Source organism: Aethalodelphis obliquidens, unplaced genomic scaffold (assembly GCF_003676395.1).
Source record: "Aethalodelphis obliquidens isolate GAN/ISIS:26980383/991018 unplaced genomic scaffold, ASM367639v1 scaffold3, whole genome shotgun sequence".
In the NCBI taxonomy this organism is placed as follows: Eukaryota; Metazoa; Chordata; class Mammalia; order Artiodactyla; family Delphinidae; genus Aethalodelphis; species Aethalodelphis obliquidens.
Genome location: NW_020837947.1, coordinates 2439041 through 2454829, shown reverse-complemented (window position 1 = coordinate 2454829; position 15789 = coordinate 2439041).

Here is a 15789-nt window from a genome sequence, read left to right as displayed (position 1 = left end):
TTAGAGAACTGAACGGGGGAATCAGGAATGACTTAGAAATGATGATTCTCCAGTCATTCCGCAGCCACACTCTCCCGCCATTGGTCCGTCCTCTTCCTCCCGCTGCCCCCCGGACATCCCCTCCACTCCACGGTCAGCCAAACTCAAACGTGGGTGCACGGGGGCAGGGGCTCTTTCAACTCCAACGGTGAAGCCCCAGGCCTTACTACTGCAGTCCCCGGTGAGGTGGAGAGCACAGGGTGCCTTTCCAGATCCCACCTCCTTCCCTGGAAGCACACGTGCAGGTGGCAGGCGGGCTGGAAGACAGAGAAGGCAGTGGGACGGCGAGGATGCGCACAATTCCCGACGACACCTGCGGCTCAGGGTTTGCTATCGGCCCAGCGGGAAATCCTGACTCTCAAGCGGTCCATGTTCCTTCCTCTTCTTCCTCTTCCCCAGAGCCCATCCTGTCACATCCCGGCCACCTCGTTCACGTCAAAATGTGTCTAGCGTGATTTCAATAGCATCACGGCTAGCTCCACTAGGGAACAAAAGCTAGAGTGCGGTGATGTAAGACCCTTCGTACAAGGGGACTGAACTCCAGGCGTATTCTGTGAAGAGGAAACTTGTCAGCCTTGTTTGTGGGAAACAAACCTGGGCCAGCAATTATTTTTGTGTTTTATTGGTTTGAAATAAAATACCAAACATTTCTAAACAAATGATCAATGACCATTTGGGGAAAAACGTGGCTTGAATATTTTCGTAAAGCTCTAGGAATATTTTCGTAAAGCTCTAGTCGTGTGCCGTGGGGCACGTGTGAGAGGCACGCGCTGCTGTGCTCACGGTGTTTGGAATTTCTCGTCTGGATGACAAAGCTTTACGTGATCTTCGTGGGTCTTTAACAGCAGCCTTTAAGTATATAAAGCTGACAGTCCAGTTTCATAATGCGAGAGGGGTCTGGCTCGCTCCCCGACTCCCTGTTTACTAGAAGACTTCGTGTGCAGTCCTCAAAGCCGCATTGAGTTAGGCAAGCAGTTGACAGAATGAATATGCTCTTACTCCCTAAATGAAATTAGTACATGGGACTGATTCTTGGAGAGCTCGGTCCTCTCCAGCCAGGACTTGGCTGGCGTATTGCTGATGTCTTTAATTAACAAATGTGCACACAGCTGACGGCTGCCGGTCTTGGAGAAGGCTGGCGCTCACCCTCCTGCCTGGCCCCGCCGCCCGGCCCAGCAGCCAGCACTGCTGAACGTTCTGGAGATGCAGCAGCGTGGGGCTGGGGCTCAGGCCCTGGAGCAGCAGACCAGAGGGTGTTTCCGGGCACCAGGCGCTAGGCGAGTCACTTGACCTCCGTGCCTCGGCTTCCTCATTTGCAAAGCTGAGATGCGGTAGCACCTGCTGTCTGGGGGAGCTGGGAGAAACGAGCTGTACATCTTAGGCGCCCAGCATGCAGGAGCCTCAGTCAGTGCTGGCCACGGGGATGCTGTAGGAAGATGAAGGGGCTCTCCAAGTGGAGTAGTAGACAGGGGCCCCAAGACAGCCCGCCCTTGTCTGCGAGCACTGCCATCCGTTCTGGGATCCCCGAGGAGTCAGCATCCAGGGGCTTGAGTAGATCTAAGGGTCCTTTATTCCACCTGCTGGCTTGTGAAGGTGGAACAGCAAAGCAGAGACAGCAGAGGCACCAGAGACACTGGTACACAGGACTGAGGCCTGCTTGACCCGAAGACCGCGCTGGACACCACCCAAATCCTACTCGTTATAAACAAGTACGCTACAAATCAATGCAAGGGTCTGTCGTTTTGGAACCCTTTAGAAATTACCAAAACAGTTCACTTAACCTGTTGGATAAACCGTTCCTCTGCCGTACTGAGTCTTAAGTGTCTTTGCACGGCGGTGGCTTCAGTGTCCAAATCCACCCCTGCCCCACACACAGCCCTGCAGCGGGGCCTGCTGTTTTGGGGGCGTCTGTGGGTCCGCGTGTCCTATAACCCTGGCTCATCGTGGTGGCTTCTCCCGCCCAGCCTGCATCGTCCACCACGAGGTGGCAGCAGAGGACGCGGCCCGGGAGAACCTCCTGCCTGGGCACCTGCTGCCGGACAGGCCTCTGTCCTCAGGCCTTACCGAGGCTCCCGGGAACAGAGCGCTGCCTTCACACGCGGACCAACTGTAGGGAAGGCAGGGCTTGTTCTCCATCACCTCTCCTTTAAAGACCCTCCTCTCCCCCTTCCCTGGGGACCCAAAGCTCCAGAGATCCGTGGGCCGTGTCTGGGTTTCCATGGGCTCTAAGGGGTTAATAGGTGTGTTCCGGTGTCAGTCAAGAAACCTGCCCTCTTCAGCCGTTTGCTGGTTTCTGGGCTGTGACCTGTGTCCTTTCTAGATAAAACAAACCAAGGGCTTTGTCACTAGTTGCAGGCGAGGCCAAGCCCTGACTGGATGGGAATGGGTGCCCCTCCTGGCAGCTGCGGCTCCTTCCCCTCTGCCCCGCGATTAATGGACGGAGAGCCGCTCAGAGGTCATCTGCCTCCGGTGAGAAGCAGATAAAGGTACCCGAGGACTATGTCACTGTGCACACTTGGAGATGAGGGAAAACAGAACAGAAAGTGGCTCAATGAATAACTGAGCTGTAAGAAGGAAGCAAAGAGAGGTGAACCCACGGGGGCTAAAAGAGGGGGCCCAGGGGGCTGGACCACCCCTAGGGTCTGCAATCTCTGTTTAGGTTTTTTAAATTTTTCTACATTGAGGTGAATTTCTGTAGGGCGCGGTCAGCTAACTGCCACGCAGCAGGAAGCTGAAGTAAGCTGAATCATCCTTCCTGTGGCCACTGCGCTTGCGCTAAGTATACTAATGAGGTTTTAAAGTAGCGACCTATCCGACGCTGGCTCACAAGTCGCACCATCGGCGAAAGCCAATCACAGAGCGACACATGTTCTTAATCCCTATATAAGCAGACTGCTATAGGATTGCGGTGTCTTCCTTCCATCTTTTCTTTAACCAAGCTGTGCTCCAATAAAGTGTGATACGAGAAGAATCTTGCGTGTGGCGACTCGTCATTCTGCTGGTCGGAGGCGGCTCGCCGCAAATTTCACATAAGATGAAGCAGTTAAAATGTATAATTCAGTGGTTATTTAGTGCATCCACGGTGTTGTGTAACCATTATACTATCCAGTTCCAAAATGGTTTCATCACTTCAGAAGAAAACCCCGTGCGCATTAGGCAGTCCCTCCCCACTCCCCGCCCGCACCCAGGCCCTGGCAACCAGCAGTCTACGCTCTGTCTCTGCGGATGTACCCTCTGGAAATTTCACATCAGTGGAATCAGACTGTGAAAATAAATGAAGGAACCTCATTTTAAATGGAGCTGGGGAGTCCTGAAGGGGCAACTCTCCCTTGTACACCAGCCCTTCATCACCAGCGGGAAGAAGGAAGATGAGAATCACTTTGACGAGGAAGGACACTTTTCACCCAGGAATTTCATCTCCTGATTTAAGAAGAGAAGGAAGGTCCGATTCCTCCCTGCCCCAACGATAAGGCGCTAGCTCCTGTTTGCAGCCAATGAGAAACCGCCAAACCTCGAACTCCAGGCTCTTCCCTGGTAAACCTGGGTTCGAAACAACCCTCCCCAATTGCCTCCTAAAACCTAATACAGGCCAATCTTCCCCTTGTCTCTTTGGATTTGGCTACGGTTTACCATAGCCTGCTTGTCCCAGGTTGCAGTTCCTCTGCTCTTCCCAAGTAAACTCATTTTTTCTTAAATAAAATTGTTCTTTGTTCTCTCCAAGGTTGACAAGACGATATGTGGCTTTTTGTGTCTGGCTTCTTTCACTTAGCATCAGCTTTCTGAGGCTCGTCCACATTGTAGCGTGTGTCACTACTTCATTCCACTGTTTGTACACCCCATGGTCTGTTTATCCATTCCTCTGTTGACGGACACTTGGGCTGTTGCCACCTTTTGGCCTTTGTGAACAATGCTGCTATGACCATGCATGTACATGTATGAGCGTGCGTGTATATGAATAAACATGCATGTCCGGGTTTGAGTCCCTGGGTATTCATCTAGGAGTAGAATTTCTTCACTCCTACAAACAGCATGAGCGGGACAAATTGTATCCAACGGCAGCTGGCGAGTACTTGGAGAAATAGGAAATCTCATAACGTTGCTAGAAGGAGAATAAATGAGTAACCACTTTGCAGAGGAATTTTTCAATACCAAGTTAATTTGAAAATGCATGTACCTTGTGGTGCAACAATTTCATTTTTAAGTCTCTAGACCAGGGAGAAAAATTCTAGTGTATGTTCATGAGACATACAAGATTTTCCACTGAGCACCGCTTAGAAGAGCAAAACAATGGAAGTCATCTAACTTGGCTCCTTGGTAGCAGAACAGAAAAATAAGCTGGTATTTTTTATGCCATGAAATACTACACAGCACGTAAAATGAATGCAACAGAAGCACATGATCAACATGAATAAACCTCAAAAATATCAAAAAGTTTTTTAAACAGTAAGTTTCAAAGGGGATCCATTTAAAACACACCTATCATTTATAAATACAAACTATTGTGGGCTGAGTTGTGTTCCCTCAAAGAGTCATATTTTGAAGCTCTAGCCCGTAGCGCCTTAGAATGTGACCGTGTGGGGAGATGGGGTCTTTACAGAGGTGATTAAATTAAATAAGGCCATGTGGGTGGCCCTAATCACATATAACGAGACTAGGGCACAGCCACCCACAGAGGGACGCCCACATGGGGACACAGGGTGATGCCAGACATCTGCAAGGCAAGGAGAGAGGTCTTAGAAGAAACCAACTCTGCTGACACCTTGATCTTGGACATCCAGCCTCCAGAACTGAAAGGAGATACATTTCTGGTGTTTAACCTGCCCAGTCATGGTATCTGTTACAGCACCTCTAGCTGACGAAAGAGTCATGGAAGCCAGAGGATTCCTTTGTGGGTCAACCCAGAATAGCAAGAGAACTACGTCAAAATATCCACTGAGTATTTAAACAATTGTAGTAATTAGATTTGAAATATAAGCCAATCCTAGACATTGAAGAGTCCACTGGGATTGTCTTATGCACGCTTAACGTGCTGTTTATGGCCTTTCTCTGCACCTGTAGAAAATACATGCTTATCTAAAACACTCAGGCGTCCACAGCATTGCTTTGCAAGTCAGTCCTGCGTGGTCACCATGGTCACCAAACCCAGTTTTTCTGACTCTGAAATGTCTTTCGCCAAGCAACCACTGCTCGTTCAGTAACACACGTGGCCCATGGCCACCTTGTCCAAATCACAACCGCTTGGATGTCCTGTGTTGTTTTGCTACTACAAAGAGACTATTATCTACTTATTATCGAATCCGACTAGAACATCAAGCTCCTCTCCCAGCCTTTGAGGACTAGAAATCCGTCTAAGTAAACAGTATTGCAGGACTGTGGGGCAGAGCTCTCTCCTCTCATGGAAACACAAACCGTCTCGCTCCTTCCTCTCTGCCTCCATTTAAGGAGGCCCTGCCTTCCGAAGACCAATCTGTATCTGTATACAGATTAAACTGAGGGCAGAGGGCCCGGGTGTGGAGAAGACCCACCTCTCCCACCAGCCTGGAAACAAGGGTATTTAGGACCAAGTTGGGTATCAACTACTCTTCCAAAGAAACTAGAAGCTATTTCATTCTTAACTGTCCACAAATTGATGGTGCGTTTTTGGATTATTTGAGATAACATGAGGGGCTTCTCCAGTCCTTGGAGTGTGTTCCTGCTTAACTCCCCGACTCCCGTACACTCCTGGGGTTGGGCAGGTGGTCGGCTGGCAGGCCCAGCTGCAAACGACGGAGGGACCGAAGGGCAGCCTTCTTGCCGTCAGAGGGCAGAGCAGCCAGGTGTGGACACGGCATCTCAGATCAGAGAGGGGGCTGAGCCGCGAGCCACGAGACGGCGGAACACAGGAGGGGCGGATCCGGGAGGTTCCAGAGGCGGGCTCTTCCCAGGGAATCGGGATGAGCAGTCAGTTACATCCCCTACACCTGTCAGCCGCCTTCGCCGACCGAGCTTGCTCTGTTTTCACAAAATCTTGCACGTCCTCCAAGAGGCACGTGGCCTAGGCGATAAGATGTTTGCTTGAGTGGTTTTTCGGGAGCTTGGAGTCAGCGGTGCCCAGTTCGAGCTCAAGTTTGTTAAGACTGGTTGGGACCCACGACCCGCCAACTGGGCATGCCGAGTGTCCCCTCGGTGACCGTCTGACGCCGGAAACTCCACCCTCGGAGCAGGCCCACGCTGCCATGCGTCCCAGGGAGAAGCCTGTGGGTTAGGTGGGCCTTCCCAGGGCCCTGACGACCTCACCTTTTTCTTCTCTCCAGTCACCTTTCCCCTCCTCCCCAGACCTCAGCTTTCCGGGGAGGTGGATTTGAGATCTGTCTTCCCATCTCCTTGCGCGGCGCCCCCGTGAATAAACCCTTTCTCTGCTGCTGAACCCCGGGTGATGAAGCTGGCGGGGTACCTGGAGCCAGCATTTGGGGTCCCTTGTCCCAGCCTCAGCACCGTTGACATCTGGGGTGCCGGGGGCCGTCCGCGCCCCGTAGCAAGTCTAGCAGCATCCCTGGCCTCTACGCGCCGGATGCCAGGAGCACGCGCCGCCCTCGTTGACGGCCAAAACCATCTCCGCAAAGTGTCAGGCATCCCCCGGGCCGGGGCGGGGCAAGGTCACCTCTCAATGAGAACCAACCACGGCTTTAGGGGCAAGACTCCAGCCTGTCGGGGCTGTGGGCCGGGTTTGGAGGCCGAGGACCCGGGTATCACAGGAGACTCACACCCACACGTGGGGCCGTTAACAGGTCCTGGCCACGCTCTCCAGAACAGCTCAGAAGCCCTGTACTAAGACTGTAGCTCAATGTCAGAGCCACCAGGAGAAAGCGTGCCTGGGTTCCGAGGCCCAGGGAGCAGGGCCGGCCGCCGTGAACCGTCCCTCGGCACCGGCAGGATCCTTCCAGGCCTGATCCGCAGGGCAGAGGCGAGCGGCTACACCAGGCTCCAGGGGGAAGCAGCCGGCCACGCCGACCAGGGCCTCCCTGCGGTCAGAGATGGTCCCCACCGCTCAGCCTCGTGCCCGACAGAGACCAGGGTGTGTGCAGGGCGGGAGCACGGGCTTGGAATGTGTTCACAAATCCGCCGGATGTGGGAGTTTCCCAGCACATTGGTGCTGCCCCTGCCCTGGATGGACACAGAGACCAGGGTGTGTGCAGGGCGGGAGCACGCGCTTAGAATGTGTTCACGAACCCCCCGGATGTGCGCGTTTCCCAGCACAGCAGTGCTGCCCCTGCCCTGGATGGGCACAGAGCCCCGCCTGGGACCTGTCTGCCCAGCCTCAGCCAGAGACACGCCGCTGCTTCCCGGGACGGCGAGTTTATGTGTCACCTGGGCTGGGCCACGGTGCCCAGAGTTCAGTCAGACACCAGTGCAGTTGTGCACGTAAGGCTATTTCAGGTGCAGCGCGGTTAAGATTTAAATCACTAGGCTCTGAGAAAAGCAGATGACCCTCCCTGCAGTGAGTGGGCTGCATCCATCAGCTGAAGGCCTTAGAGGCAGAGATCCCCGTGCAGAAGGAACCCTGCCCCCAGGTGGCGCACCAGGCTACGTCGTCAGCCCCTGCTGGAGCGGCCAGCCTGCCGGGCCGCCCCGCATGCTGCAGGCCTGCCGGCCCTCACAGACGCATCAGTCAGTTCCTCGTAATAAATTTCTTGCCTGTCTCTCTCTGTACAGATGTACGCATACACCCTGTGGATCTGTTTCTCTGGGGAACCCTGACTAGCTCAGTCCCTTCCATTCCTAAGGGCGCTTCTCATCCTGAAATGACAGGATTCTCACAGTCCTTGCAACACTCAAACCCTCCAGCTCGATGTGAAATCTACCCCTGCCCGGGAAGGGAAGGGACTCGCTGCTTTCTCTCTGACACTCCACGCGGCACCACCCACTAGGCTGCCTGGGCAGCTCAGACCGGCTCTGGAGGCCTCACCGCCATGTCAGGGGTTCGAAGGATGGATAAACACTAGTCGCTCTGTTGGTTTATGGGAGCTATTGCTCTTTTCTTCTACTTACTACAAGGTTTATTATTTCTAAAGTAATTACCTCCTGTACACAATGTTCCAGAAGACATCTGAAGAACAGCAAACAGATTAGATGCCTCCCTGCCTCGGTCCCCATGGTAACTCCGCGAGGTGCGAACTCCACGTTTCTGATGATGAAACGAACACTGACAGAGGGTAAGAAATTTTCCCAAAGTCACACAGCTGGTAGAGCTAGGATTTGAACTGAAATTCACTGAATTCCAAAGCCTATATTCTTAACCATTATAATTTGCTTCCAAGCATTTTGGTTTTAAAAGGCTCAGCGGCCATGGCCCATGGGCCCAGCCGCTCCGCGGCATGTGGGATCCTCCCGGACCGGGGCATGAACCCGTGTCCCCTGCATCGGCAGGCGGACCCTCAACCGCTGCGCCACCAGGGAAGCCCCTAAATACTTTCAAAGCAGCTGTGTATGATTTCCAGATCCTCAACTCTTTTCTAAAAGTTAGGTAAGAACTCCTCCGGCCAGTTCCCCTTTTCCACCGGCCCCTTCACAATCTCTGCTTCCACTTTGCAAAATAAAGGTACACCTCTCACCCCTCCCCAAACCTTCCTCTGGAGGATGGAAACCCCGAGTGTGGACAGAGCTCCTGTTTGAAACACGAGTAGCTGACTGCACTCGGATGACCGAGGAACCAATCTTCTAGCAAGTGTGACAGTTTCCAATTCTCTACTTTCAACAAATGTGAAGGAGAATTTATTCAAATTTTCAGCTGATAAGAGCTTTAGAAATAATCTTTTGTAATAATCACAAGGTGATTTTTGGCATCCAGCTTGGAAGGAGCTTGAAAACATTCCTGACATTATTCTATCAAATCTTTTTCCTTGTCCATCTTTCACTTCTATTTATGTGACCACGTTGCCTCAGCTCATAAGAATGAAAACTAAAGAAAACACTGATGCTTGGTCCTGCTCACTGTGGCAGCACTCTGTGGACACATGAACCTGGGGGGCTGTCCTTGTCACTCACATACTCTGAACTTCCCATCATTTTACTTGTTATATTTAATAATTATCAAGTTAAAATATTTTATTTTAATCAACTGTATACCAATAACTCTAATAATTGAAAAGAAACTTGAGTCTTGTGGTTACAGAAAATTAAATTTAAAAATCAATTTCAGGGCTTCCCTGGTGGCGCAGTGGTTGAGAGTCCGCCTGCCGATGCAGAGGACACGGGTTCGTGCCCTGGTCCGGGAAGATCCCACATGCCGCGGAGCGGCTGGGCCCGTGAGCCATGGCCACTGAGCCTGCGCTCCACAAGGGGAGAGGCCACAACAGTGAGAGGCCCGCGTACCGTAAAAAAAAAAAAAAAATCAATTTCAATTTATGCACAGACTTTTTTCTGCCAGAATATAAGGAATAAAAGACTTTCTAGCAAATATTCATGTATATCACATTAGGATAATATTCTAAGTGGGACGGAAATCTGAATCCAAGGATAAAAAAGAGTCACAAAACATTTTTGCCTGTTTAGAGAAAAGCATTTTCATGTATTTTTTCAGAAGAATCATGGTAGGTTATCAAATTGCTACAGCATTTAGATTCCAGGGGAAACGCTTAAGAGTGTTGCAATTGTTTTATTTGGAAATACCAACGTTTTTAAATGTCAGAAGATATCCCCTTTGTAACTAACAAAACTTACTGTTAGATGCAACTCTTTTTAAAAGGGTTATCTGCGGGCCCCTCCCCTCACGCCCAGCTAGGGAGACCCCTCTGTCTGGTGTGGGATTTGCAAAGTAGCAGCTCCCCTGGGATTAGGGGCCCTACAAGACCCAAAGACAACCCTCAGAATGGCAGAAAATATTTGCAAATGAAGCAGCTGACAAAGGATTAATCTCCAAAATATACAAGCAGCTCATACAGCTCAATAACAAAAAAACAAACAACCCAATCCAAAAATGGGCAGAAGACCTAAATAGACATTTCTCCAAAGAAGATATACAGACTGCCAACAAACACATGAAAGAATGCTCAACATGATTAATCATTAGAGAAATGCAAATCAAAACTACAATGAGATATCATCTCACACAGGTCATAATGGCCATCATAAAAAAATCTAGAAACAATAAATGCTGGAGAGGGTGTGGAGAAAACGGAACACTCTTGCACTGTTGGTGGGAATGTAAATTGATACAGCCACTATGGAGAACAGTATGGAGGTTTCTTAAAAAACTAAAAATAGAACTACCATACGATCCAGCAATCCCACTACTGGGCATATACCCTGAGAAAACCATAATTCAAAAAGAGTCATGTACCAGAATGTTCATTGCAGCTCTATTTACAATAGCCAGGACATGGAAGCAACCTAAGTGTCCATCATCGGATGAATGGATAAAGAAGATGTGGCACATATACACAATGGACTATTACTCAGCCACAAAAAGAAACGAAATTGAGATATTTGTAGTGAGGTGGATGGACCTAGAGTCTGTCATACAGAGTGAAGTAAGTCAGAAAGAGAAAAACGAATACCGTATGCTAACACATATATATGGAATCTAAGAAAAAAAAAAAAAAGGTCATGAAGAACCTAGGGGTAAGACGGGAATAAAGACACAGACCTACTAGAGAATGCACTTGAGGACACGGGAAGGGGGAAGGGTAAGCTGGGACAAAGTGAGAGAGTGGCATGGACATATATACACTACCAAACATAAAATAGATAGCCAGTGGGAAGCAGCCGCATAGCACAGGGAGATCAGCTCCGTGCTTTGTGACCACCTAGAGGGGTGGGATAGGGAGGGTGGGAGGGAGGGAGACGCAAGAGGGAAGAGATATGGGAACATATGTATATGGATAACTGATTCACTTTGTTATAAAGCAGAAACTAACACACCATTGTAAAGCAATTGTACTCCAGTAAAGATGTTAAAAAAAAAAATCAGGCACTTGTTTTGCTTCTAGCAGTCTGGCAGTCTCTGATGTGATGAACTCATTTAAATCCTGGAAAATAGTTGTTTCAATTAGGACAACTCCTCAGGAGTTCTAGAAAAATATTTTAAGTCAGTGATTCATCTGAGTCCCAGATAGGAGTACACTCTGGTGCAATTAGGCCCACAGAGTAGGAGTCCAGATAAAAGGTTTTCGGTGATTCTGACACATCTGTGGCAGTGTCTGCCCTCAGCCCTCCCAGAATGCAGGCAGGGGATGAGATGCAGCCCAGCTCCTGACACGGTCCATCTCCACGTCCTGGTCCCCTGTTAAATCAGAAGCTGTGAACGGCCAAGTTTTTTTTAAAAAGGAAGGGGTTGAGAAGGGAAAGGTAAACTGTAAGAATGCGCTACCCGCCAAATCGCACTTGCATGTATTTGTGTAGTCAGCGTTCCTTCACCTGGGATGATTTCAAGTTCCCTCGCCCTTAACTTCATCATCTGTCCCAGGGAAAATACTTCACTTCATGAGAGGCACTGGAAGCACAAGGCTTCAGTGTGCTCTTAATTGCAAAGGAGATTTATCATGTAAAATAACTGACACGTGATTCTTCACTTCAGCTCTTAAACAGGAAGAATCCAGAAGGAATAAAACTTAGACCCTACAAAAGGAACTGGATAAATGCCAAAAGTTTTAGATAGAACAGAATTAACAGTGAAATTGAGAAATTCATGAGGTTCTTACGGACTCAGTGTCTCTGCAGAAGAAGACAAGGAAAACAATTTAAACCGGGAATTAGCACTTTCGTAAGTGGTTTTTCAGAAGTGTTGTCGTCAGTTTTGTAATAACTTAACCGTGTATCTTTTAAGGACACTTACTGTGTGCTTTTAAAGAAATTTAAAGCATTTAAAAGGCTCTGATATGCTAGACTTATCTAGCATATCAGAGCTAGAAAAAGCATAATTGATAAAGTTATCGATCCAAAGGGAAAACATAGAGGATCCAGAGAAAAGAGAAATGAAGTAGGAGGGGCGGGGGGAGGGGAGGTAAAGGGAAAAGAAAGGTTCATACAACTTTTAACGAAACAAATTTTATTTTTATAATTATATTCAACTTTTAAACTCTAAAAATTTTATATTAAAAATGTTTCACATACATATATTCACACACATAATTTTAAATCAATGAGTATATTTGATTGCAAAAAATTTAATATTTTGAGAAATCAAATTTGTTCAACTTATGTTTTATCACTTATTAGTTGTGCAAATAGTTTATAACCGATTAAAGGAAAAGGATTAGGAGGAATAATTATTTCATAGTCTTAAAGGTGTGCAATTTCAAAAAGCCAGGGTAGGGTTTGGTGGGGGGCCGTTTTCAGAAAATGTTTTTTTAAATCCCTCCCTAGACCTCAGCAAACACAGAAGAGAAGTGAATTACTTCCAGCTAGTTGTAGGGACCCTTTACTTTAACTTATTCACAAAAAAATAGAAAAATAGACTAGATAATCAAATAAGATTTTAAAATAAGACCCAGTCTTAGATTTTGGAGGGTCTTAAGTGCTTAAAATAAGGTAGAATTTTGACACCAGGAGATGGGGACATTCCCACAGCAAAGCCACCACCTCTGCTGGGTGATGACAGGTGCCAGGCACCGGAATGGATGTTTTTAGGTCACCCTCTCGGGGCGGGGGGGGGGTGGTACAGCAGGCACCCCCAACCCCCAGATGGAGAAACTGAGGCACAGGAATTGGGAGCACTAACCCAGGTGCACCTAGCCCACCACTGACCCAGAAGATTCCCTGGACTAGTTCCATCAGAGCAAAGTTTAACCAGTGGTTGGAAGCTTTACTAAGAAATAGAAAAAATTAGACAAGCCACCTCCTTAATAAACACAAAATATTCGTATGTAACCATAAGGTTAAACTGCTACTTAAAGTATAGTTACTACTATTGAAGCGATCATGTCTGTGATCAAACGATACACAGCACCTAACATGTTTATAAAATGATGAAACGCGACCAAGTAGAACAATTTTTAAAACCTAAACTGACTGTATGTCATTTCTTTTAACCAATACTCCTTAAATACTGGGTATGAAATATGTCTCTTTGGCCCTGAGGTTTTGTACAGACTAATTAATTAGGGCCTTAAAAAGAGAATGTCCAGAAATGGGACCCAGAAATTATTGTACAGTTTGACTAAATATCCTCCAAAAGGAAAATCAGAAGTATGTGAGACATGAAGCTTCCACTGGTGAAGCGCGCGAGAAGCCAATGGTTTAGCAAGCCCACTGGCTGTTACCTGGCCAGGTAAAAGGTGTTCACATTTGCAGCGTCATTGTACCAAAAGGTGGTAAGTGCACCCGTGCCCGCAGTTCACAAATGCTCCACCAGGATGCCGAGATGCAGACTCAAGCGTCAAGTAACAGCCCTTCTATTTCAGATGTGGTTTTGTTTGGGAAACAGAGGCCCGAGCCAGGCTGCACATCACAGTTATGGGCCCTTAAGCCCCGCTCACCTGGTCGATCTGTGAGGTGAGGACCCCAGCCAGGGTGTCCCTGCCCTTCACCCAGGACCTGGCCACGCTGAGGAGGTGAGAGACATGGGAGAAGGCACAGGTGAGAAGCCGCTGAGAACGAAAAGCCCCCGTGGGCAAGGGGGGGGGGCGGCAAGGGTCCTGGTGAGGGTCCTGCCCCCGTACAGGGTCCCATGGTCCTTCCTGAAACCCCAGCAGGAGGACATGGGCTGGGCACCCACTCTAGCAGGAAAGGAAGGAGGCACTAAGGAAGCAAGAGGAAGAAGGGATCCCTGTCACGAGCCCCAAACCAGCAGTTTACCTAAAGATCTGAGTCGTGGCAATCACAGGGCAGGAAGTATCCCGACAAGCCCGGCAACGAGACCTGAATCACAGGCCTGGCAGGACCACTGGGGGCCAAACGCCTGCTGAATTATCTGGGTTTCGCAAAACCACGTCCCACACTCTGACTTTACAGGATCTGGGACTCGGCACCCACAGGGCGGGACCTTGTTCCACTCTTATGCGTTGTTCACGGTCACCTCGGAAGGAAGAGCTGGGAAACATATGATGTTTTAATTTGCATAACATCTAGAAAATGTCCCTGAATTTTCCATAGCTGCATTTCTAAGCCATTTTCTAAGATTCACACGTGGAAACTCCCGAGGGGATGAGCAAAAATGGCTGAAAATTGCTTTTAAGATGCTAGAGGATGGCTAGATGTACGGCTGCTGTGGAACTGCCACTGAAATCACACATGTCATTATCAGTCTGTTCTTGTGGAACCCGTACTGTACACACATGAGCCTCTGAGGATTTTCCTCTTGAAATTTCTGTCAGGTTCCTAAAGTCTTGAAGATTCTGGTTGTTGTTTCGATTATACTTCTCATCTCCCTAACTGGTTTTTAAAAGTTAAGCGCTACAATGTGAAATAATAAATATGACTAAGATACTATATGGACATAAAAATAAATTCATTAATAAGCTGCAGTTAGGGCTTCCCTGGTGGCACAGTGGTTAAGAATCCACCTGCAAATTCAGGGGACATGGGTTCGAGCCCTGGTCTGGGAAGATCCCACGTGCCGCGGAGCAGCTAAGCCCGTGAGCCACGACTACTGAGCCCATGTGCCACAACTACTGAAGCCTGCATGCCTAGAGCCTGTGCTCCGCAACAAGAGAAGCCACTGCAGTGAGAAGCCCAAGCACCGCAACCGCGCGCAGCAACGAAGACCCAACGCAGCCAAAAATAAATAAATAAAATTAATAAATTTAAAAAAAAAAAAAAAGCTGCAGTTAGCACTAAAGTTTCCTATCATAAGATAAATTATGACCCGCAGGCCCATAAAAATAAAGAGCACCATGAAAGATCCAGGCATTACCAAGAGTATTGTGTATTTATCTGTATACAAGGACCCTCTATTTGTGTACTTTATCCCTTTTTTGTTATTATCCATGAATGTTAAAAATTCTATGAAAGATATAAGCATTTTGTGCATTCATGTCCTCTGGAATCCCCCTGTGGGGAGAGCAAAGTTATTCTCTCCTTGAACAGAAGGGATCTGTGCACCTGCACTGACAGGAGAGGTGACGTGGAGCTGAGAGATGAAAAGCATCCCAAATACTTGGACTTCAATCAAAGAAAATGCATGTAGTGAACCCGCAAAAGGAAACCAGTGCGCTGGCAGGTCCAGCAACCAAGGCAGCAGGCTGGCCTTTCCCCTCTCCTCCTGAGAAATTATTATTATTATTATTATTAAAAAGAAATGTGCCAGGCTTCGCTGGTGGCGCAGTGGTTGAGAGTCCGCCTGCTGATGCAGGGGACGCGGGTTCGTGCCCTGACCTGGGAAGATCCCACATGCTGCGGAGCAGCTGGGCCCGTGAGCCATGGCCGCTGAGCCTGTGCGTCCGGAACCTGTGCTCCGCAACGGGAGAGGCCACAACAGTGAGAGGCCTGCGTACGGCAAAAAAAAAAAGAAATGTGCCTCCTCACGGCCCCCGCTGCAACATGGCCAGTTTACAGTCTAGTAAATTCTTGGGCCCCAGGTCAGCTGTGCCCAGCACCCCATGGGCTCCTCGGCCCATCCCACATCTATCTGCACATCGGAAGGTAATGAAACATCAGCCTCAGAAGCAGGGCTCATCCCCAGCAACACCGCCTCCCTCAGGACCGTTGTCTCATGTGCACGTTACAGAGAAGGACGACGTGCGAGCGGGGCCGGCACCTGGGACCCTTTCCTGAATTTCAAAATGAGGTCCATCGGTCGCCCGCGGAAATGTACATAAATCCCGTCTAGGAATT